The following is a 6,431-nucleotide window of genomic DNA, read 5'->3' on the forward strand; positions in this document are numbered from 1 at the left end:
TAAGTGGTTAGGTGTGGAGTGTTATTTGAGTGTTCCCTGTGAGGCTAATATTAATTTTGATGTGAGCTAGTTAATAATTTCAACTGAAAAAAAATGCAATGTTTATATGTTAGGTTACATTTTCTTTTGATGGTCCCCCTTAGTCTATTGACTATAAGCAACTTTGCAACTAGTAAATACTAGTCTTATTACACATTCATCTGATCTGATATCTGATCTTATGGCTGTTTGAGAAAAAAAAATATTAGTATTATTATACTTATAAGTGGTCTTTGATGGCTTTAAGTAAAGTAGCATAAGAAAGATGGCAAGATATGAGACTTATAACACATTATAACTATGAGAAATATAATCCATTGTAAAAGTGGATGCAACGTGTTCATTGTGTTATAAATTATCATACTCTTAAAAGCTATAACCACAACTAATTAAATATTATAAAACATTAAAACTGTTCTTATGAATATTCATAAGATGATATAACATACCGTAATGATTTTTATAATGCATTATACATTCATTATAATGCCTTAAGAATACCCTTATATTGTATTATAAATATGGGCTTCATAGAAAGTGTTACCCAAATCTTTTAGGTGAAAATATTGCTTACTTGTAAATAATACCGTAATAGATTCAATCAGCTAAAAGTGTATTATAAAGGGATAGTTCGCCCAAAACAAGCAATTCTGTCATCATTTACTCACACATGGAATATACTATGGAAGTCATTGGGGTCCATCAACTGTTAAGTTACCCATGTTCTTCAAAATACCTGATTTTAGGTTCAATGGAAGGAGGAAATTCTTGCAGGTTTTGAACAACTTGGGGCTGAGTAAGTGATGACAATTTTTATTTTTCGTCTCTTTAACTTTTTTAACACATGGTGAATTCATGCTGATATGCAGATGAATTTGGGGCATTGAGATGTTTGTTGTGCGCATACTGGAGCGGTGATAGAGTGATCTTTTCGCAAGAGAGAAGCAAACAAACTCAGACTTTCAACAAAAAAAAACTGCTCCTCGCTCCAGGCAAAATCATGTAACTCCTCTCCCCCTCTGTGCTGAAAACACACTCTTGTGACTAGTCTTCCCTGCTCTCTCCTCTCTCTCCTGTTTCTCTTTCTGTTCGTGATTTTGGCTGTGGCATTTCCTGCCAACCACCTGATGGAGTGTTATGAGTGTGAGGTGGAGGGTTTTGGGGATAAATCATAGCACATTTAAAGGGGGGAGTGGGAGTCACATACTAAACTATCCATTACCATCAAGTTTAGCAGCAGTGAATGGGTGCCGTCAGAATGAGAGTCCAGAGAGCTAATAACATACATCACAATAATCCACAAGTAAAAGATACAATTCCAGTCTATCAATGTCTTGTGAAGCAAAAATCCATGTTTGTAATTTTTAATTATTGAAATATAGGCTTAAAGGTGGGGTATGTATTTTTTCAAATACGCTTTAGAAAACTGAGTTGGGCCGAGTAGCAAAACAAACTTGTAGCCAATCAGCAGTAAGGGGCGTGTCTACTCATGATGTGGAGGAGAGAGCGCACAGTGCACAGGACGGACATTAGCCGAGTCGAGCGACGACAGAAAGATAGAGATGGCGGATAAAAAAACTAAAGAGGAAAACGTCTGCGGAACAAAAGAAGGCTTACTATAAGGCAAGAAGTAGGACCCGTGTAAATATCGGATCATCTCAACTTGCTCAACTCAAGGAGCGGAAGGCCTGCGATCGGACACCGAGGTTGCTTTGTTTCTTCTCGATAGGTGAGTAACACTGTGTCTACACTGGACGCAATAGTTGTCGCGCCGCAACAGCTAAAGTCTGTCTACACTGGACCCAACAAAGCGACCGTTGAAAATAATTTGATATTTGTGTCAATACGTCATAAATAGAACGCAGCAGCAGTTTTCTGTCGGGGATTTGTCGTGTCGCACTGTTCCACATCCAGTGTAGACAGCATCACTGATTATAATGAGTTCTATAGTATTTTGTATATTTTGTATTTTGCAGCTTGCGTCCGGTGTAGACACGGTGTAACATTGGTTTTGCTTTGTTTCACAGAACTTATCGTTGCCTGGGTTGCGTACGTATGTGTGGGGCGAGACCCTTTTGGGGTAGGGGCGTGATTGTTTTGGTGATTTGAAATATCACATTGGCTACCAGAAATCACTTACCCCACCTTTAATGCAAAATTGAAGTAGTAATTAGGCTAAGCATTATTTTTCAGTGAATTAACACTGTGGAGTCTATAGTTTTGTTGAAAGTACACAATGACACATTTTAATAATAGAAAATGCATTAGCCTGGAAGTCTTTCTTTCTTTCTTTCTTTCTTTTGAACCAGTAACTCATCAGTGACTTCCACTGCCATATAAGCTGAAAATGACATACTCTAGTGTATCTCTACACTTGTAAGCTACTTTTAAAATATACTTTTTATATGGTATATCTGTCAGCCAATCAGAATCAAGTATTCTATAAGACTGTGGTATTTTATTAATTTATAGAGATAATTTTTAGCAACCATAACTGGTGATTGGAAAATGACTGAATTAAAAAGGTGATTTGAACTTAAATAGGCCAATCACAGCACTCAGACACTGAAGAAAACGTCCAGGTTACGTATGTAACCCTCATTCCCTGAAGGAGGGAACGGAGACGTTACATCAGAACAAACTGACGAATGGGATCTCGCCCGAGAGCCCAATCACCTTCGAGTGGTAACAGAATGAACCAATGGTACGCTGAGTACCTTGGTCTGCGGAATTTGCATCGCGAGCTGTGTGGGTATATAAGGAGCAGTGCGAGCAACTCGCATTCAAGTCTTCGCTGAGGAGCTGAGCCATGTGACCCAGCCATTCAGCGGAACAGCAATTGTGGCAAAGGGACGTAACATCTCCGTTCCCTCCTTCAGGGAACGAGGGTTACATACGCAAACTAGACGTTCCCTTTCAGTCGGTCACGTTCGACGTTACGTCAGAATAAAGTGACGAATGGGGTGCCTTCCAAAACGCAACAGTGGCTGTCTTCCAGTGACCTGCGTAACTGATAGCACCCTGTCGTGAGGCCAGCACGAGAGAAGGGCTATACCTAACACAGAATGCACTGGGTAGCATATTCCAGCTGTAAGTATGCTAACAGGCTGCCTGCTCGTAGGAGGTCTTACAAAGCACATATCAACCGGCGTAGCGGTGATACATATGAATCTCTGAGGTACCCAGCCCGCAGGGTGGATGTGTTTCAACATCAGAGATGGCAAGGGTGGCTTGCCAAGGGAAAGAAACATGCTGCCGAGAGAGACTTACTGTGGAAATACACACGTGGGATTGCCTAAGAGGGGAATCACAACACATGGAGGCACCTAGTCTAACACAGGGGCTGATGGGCAGGGCCTGCACGCAAGTGCTCGACACCAACAGTGCTGGAGGAACCCAGGTTTCTGAACTGTGGAACTCACCCGAGGAGAATAGCACCAGTCCGTGGAGTGGAATGGCGCAGCAAGCAAATTGTCACCGAGCAGGTCCTGTTTACTTGCCCGAAGGGGCAAGTATATGGGAGGACACAGGCTTTACACGGATATTATAGAATCTCGCAAATGTGTTAGGGGTCACCCAGCCCGCAGCTCTACAGATGTCTGTTAGCGAGGCGCCATGCGCCAGCTCCCAGGAGGAAGCCACACTCCTAGTTGAGTGAGCTCTCACCCCTAGGGGGCATGGCAGGTCTTGAGCCTGGTAAGCCAAGACAATAGCATCCACTATCCAGTGAGATAACCCAAAGTTAACCCAAAGCCTTTCCCTTCTGCTGGCCTCCATAACAGACAAAGAGCTGGTCTGAGGTCCTGAAGCACTGAGTTCTGTCTACGTAAGTGCGGAGAGCACGTACTGGACAAAGCAGCGCCAGGGCTGGGTCTGCCTCCTCCGGGGGCAGCGCTTGCAAGTTCACCACCTGATCTCTAAAAGGAGTGGTGGGAACTTTGGGCACGTATCCAGGCCGGGGTCTCAAGATAACGTGAGAGTTGGCCGGCCCGAATTCCAGGCACGCTTCGTCAACTGAAAATGCCTGCAAGTCCCTGACCCTCTTAACCGAAGCCAAAGCCGTCAGGAGCGCAGTTTTCAATGATAAGAATTTTAGCTCCACTGAAAGCAAGGGTTCGAGAGGAGCTCTCTGCAGCACGGACAAAACAACTGTGAGATCCCAAGAGGGAACTTGTTGAGGGCGAGGCAGATTGTGCCTCATGGCCCCTCTCAGGAACCTTATGATCAGGTCATGTTTCCCAAGCGACTTACCGTCAACAGGAACATGATGAGCCGCAATGTTGAGCCTGATAAGCCAAGACAAAAGCATCCACTATCCAGTGAGATAACCCAAAGTTAACCCAAAGCCTTTCCCTTCTGCTGGCCTCCATAACAGACAAAGAGCTGGTCTGAGGTCCTGAAGCACTGAGTTCTGTCTACGTAAGTGCGGAGAGCACGTACTGGACAGAGCAGCGCCAGGGCTGGGACTGCCTCCTCCGGGGGCAGCGCTTGCAAGTTCACCACCTGATCTCTAAAAGGAGTGGTGGGAACTTTGGGCACGTATCCAGGCCGGGGTCTCAAGATAACGTGAGAGTTGGCCGGCCCGAATTCCAGGCACGCTTCGTCAACTGAAAATGCCTGCAAGTCCCCGACCCTCTTAAAGCCGAAGCCAAAGCCGTCAGGAGCGCAGTTTTTAATGATAAGAATTTTAGCTCCACTGAAAGCAAGGGTTCAAAAGGAGCTCTCTGCAGTGTGGATAAAACAACTGCGAGATCCCAAGAGGGAACTTGTTGAGGGCGAGGCGGATTGAGCCTCATGGCCCCTCTCAGGAACCTGACGATCAGGTCATGTTTCCCAAGAGACTTACCGTCAACAGGATCATGGTGAGCCGCAATGGCAGCCACATAGACCTTCCTGAAGAAAGGAAAGCACTGAGCCGATTGGGGATTTCCAGGGGTCTTCTCGACGTGAAGAACACCAAGTGACGAAGAGGTTCTACTTCAGAGCATAGGCGTGTCTGGTAGACGAGGCCCTAGCTGAAGTGATGGTAGCTACCACCTGAGGTGGCAAGGTACCTAAACCTTCCGTGACCCGTCCAGAACCCACACATGTAGGTTCCAAAGATCAGGACGCGGGTGCCATTGGGTGCCCTGTTTCTGAGAAAGAAGGTCCTTCCTCAGAGGGATTGGCAAGGGATGGGCTGTCGCGAGGAGTACAAGTTCGGGGAACCAGGTCCGGCTGGGCCAATAAGGCGCAACCATGAGGACCTGCTCCTCGTCCTCCCTGATTTTGCACAACGTCTGTGCAAGAAGGCTCACTGGGGGAAATACATACTTGCGCAGGCCCTGAGGCCAGCTGTGTGTCAGAGCGTCCGTGCCAAGGGTGCCCTCGGTCAGGGAGTAAAACAACTGGCAGTGGGAATTTTCTGGAGAGGCAAACAGGTCTACCTGAGCGTCTCCAAAGCGTCCCAAATCAGCTGAACCGACTGGGGATGGAGTCTCCATTCCCCGGGGCGAGACTGCTGTCGTGAGAGCTCGTCGGCTGCACAATTGAGCCTGCCCGGGATGTGAACGGCACGAAGCGACCCCAGATGCTTCTGACTCCACAAGAGGAGATGGCGAGCGAATTGCGACATGTGACGGGAGCATAGACCACCCTGACGGTTGATGTACGCTACGGTCGCCGTGTTGTCCGTACGAACCAGAACGTGCTTGTCCTTCAGCAGGGCCTTGAAGCGGACGTACTGCTAGCAACTCGAGGCAATTGACATGCCACTGAAGTCGGGGTCCCGTCCAGGAGCCTGACACAGCATGTCCTTTTGCACATGGCACCCCAGCCCGTGGCAGAGGCATCTGTTGACACGATAACATGCCTGGACACTGGTTCTAGGGGAACACCAGCCCATCCAAAACGAGAGGAAACAGCTCTTTTAATGAAGGTTTGGGTACCACTGGCCGTGGATTGACTTCCCCATCTCCGTGTCGCCCGTCTCAGGAACGCCGCTTGGCCTGACGCTTGGCAGGTTTAGGGGCAGAGATGGGCTGCGCCACCCTTCTGCGGCCATCTCCTCGCTGCGGCCGGGTGGAGGCTGCTGCTGTGGTCGAGTGGGAGTGGAGGAGACCGCAGGGGGCGCCCTCGGCGATGAGCAGGCTGAGGTGGCGGAGCCGGCGGCAGTGTGGAGGCAGCAGCGGGCCGCCCGGGCAGAATATGTTTTATAATAATAATAATAATAAAATAATAATAATTCATTACATTTATATAGCGCTTTTCTAGGCACTCAAAGCGCTTTACATTGTCAGGGGGTATCTCCTCATCCACCACCAGTGCGCAGCATCCACCTGGATGATGCGACGGCAGCCATAGTGCGCCAAAACACCCACCACACACCAGCTTATTGGTGGAGAGGAGACAGA

The 6,431-nt window shown here is 47.3% G+C and overlaps 1 long non-coding RNA gene across 1 annotated transcript in view; it reads right to left on the minus strand.

The window, feature by feature from the left end:
* Positions 1-1,455: 1,455 nt before the first annotated feature.
* The window catches only part of LOC107730581 (uncharacterized), a 10,016-nt gene continuing 5,040 nt past the window's right edge, over positions 1,456-6,431 (minus strand). The window contains exons 3-4 of the long non-coding RNA XR_001638698.1: positions 4,182-4,188; positions 1,456-1,465 (exon numbers count right to left, since the gene is read on the minus strand). This is a non-coding gene — a long non-coding RNA (uncharacterized LOC107730581). The remainder of the gene's footprint in view (positions 1,466-4,181; positions 4,189-6,431) is intronic.

The sequence above is a fragment of the Sinocyclocheilus rhinocerous genome, unplaced genomic scaffold, assembly GCF_001515625.1.
Source record: "Sinocyclocheilus rhinocerous isolate Xijiao unplaced genomic scaffold, SAMN03320098_v1.1 scaffold818, whole genome shotgun sequence".
In the NCBI taxonomy this organism is placed as follows: Eukaryota; Metazoa; Chordata; class Actinopteri; order Cypriniformes; family Cyprinidae; genus Sinocyclocheilus; species Sinocyclocheilus rhinocerous.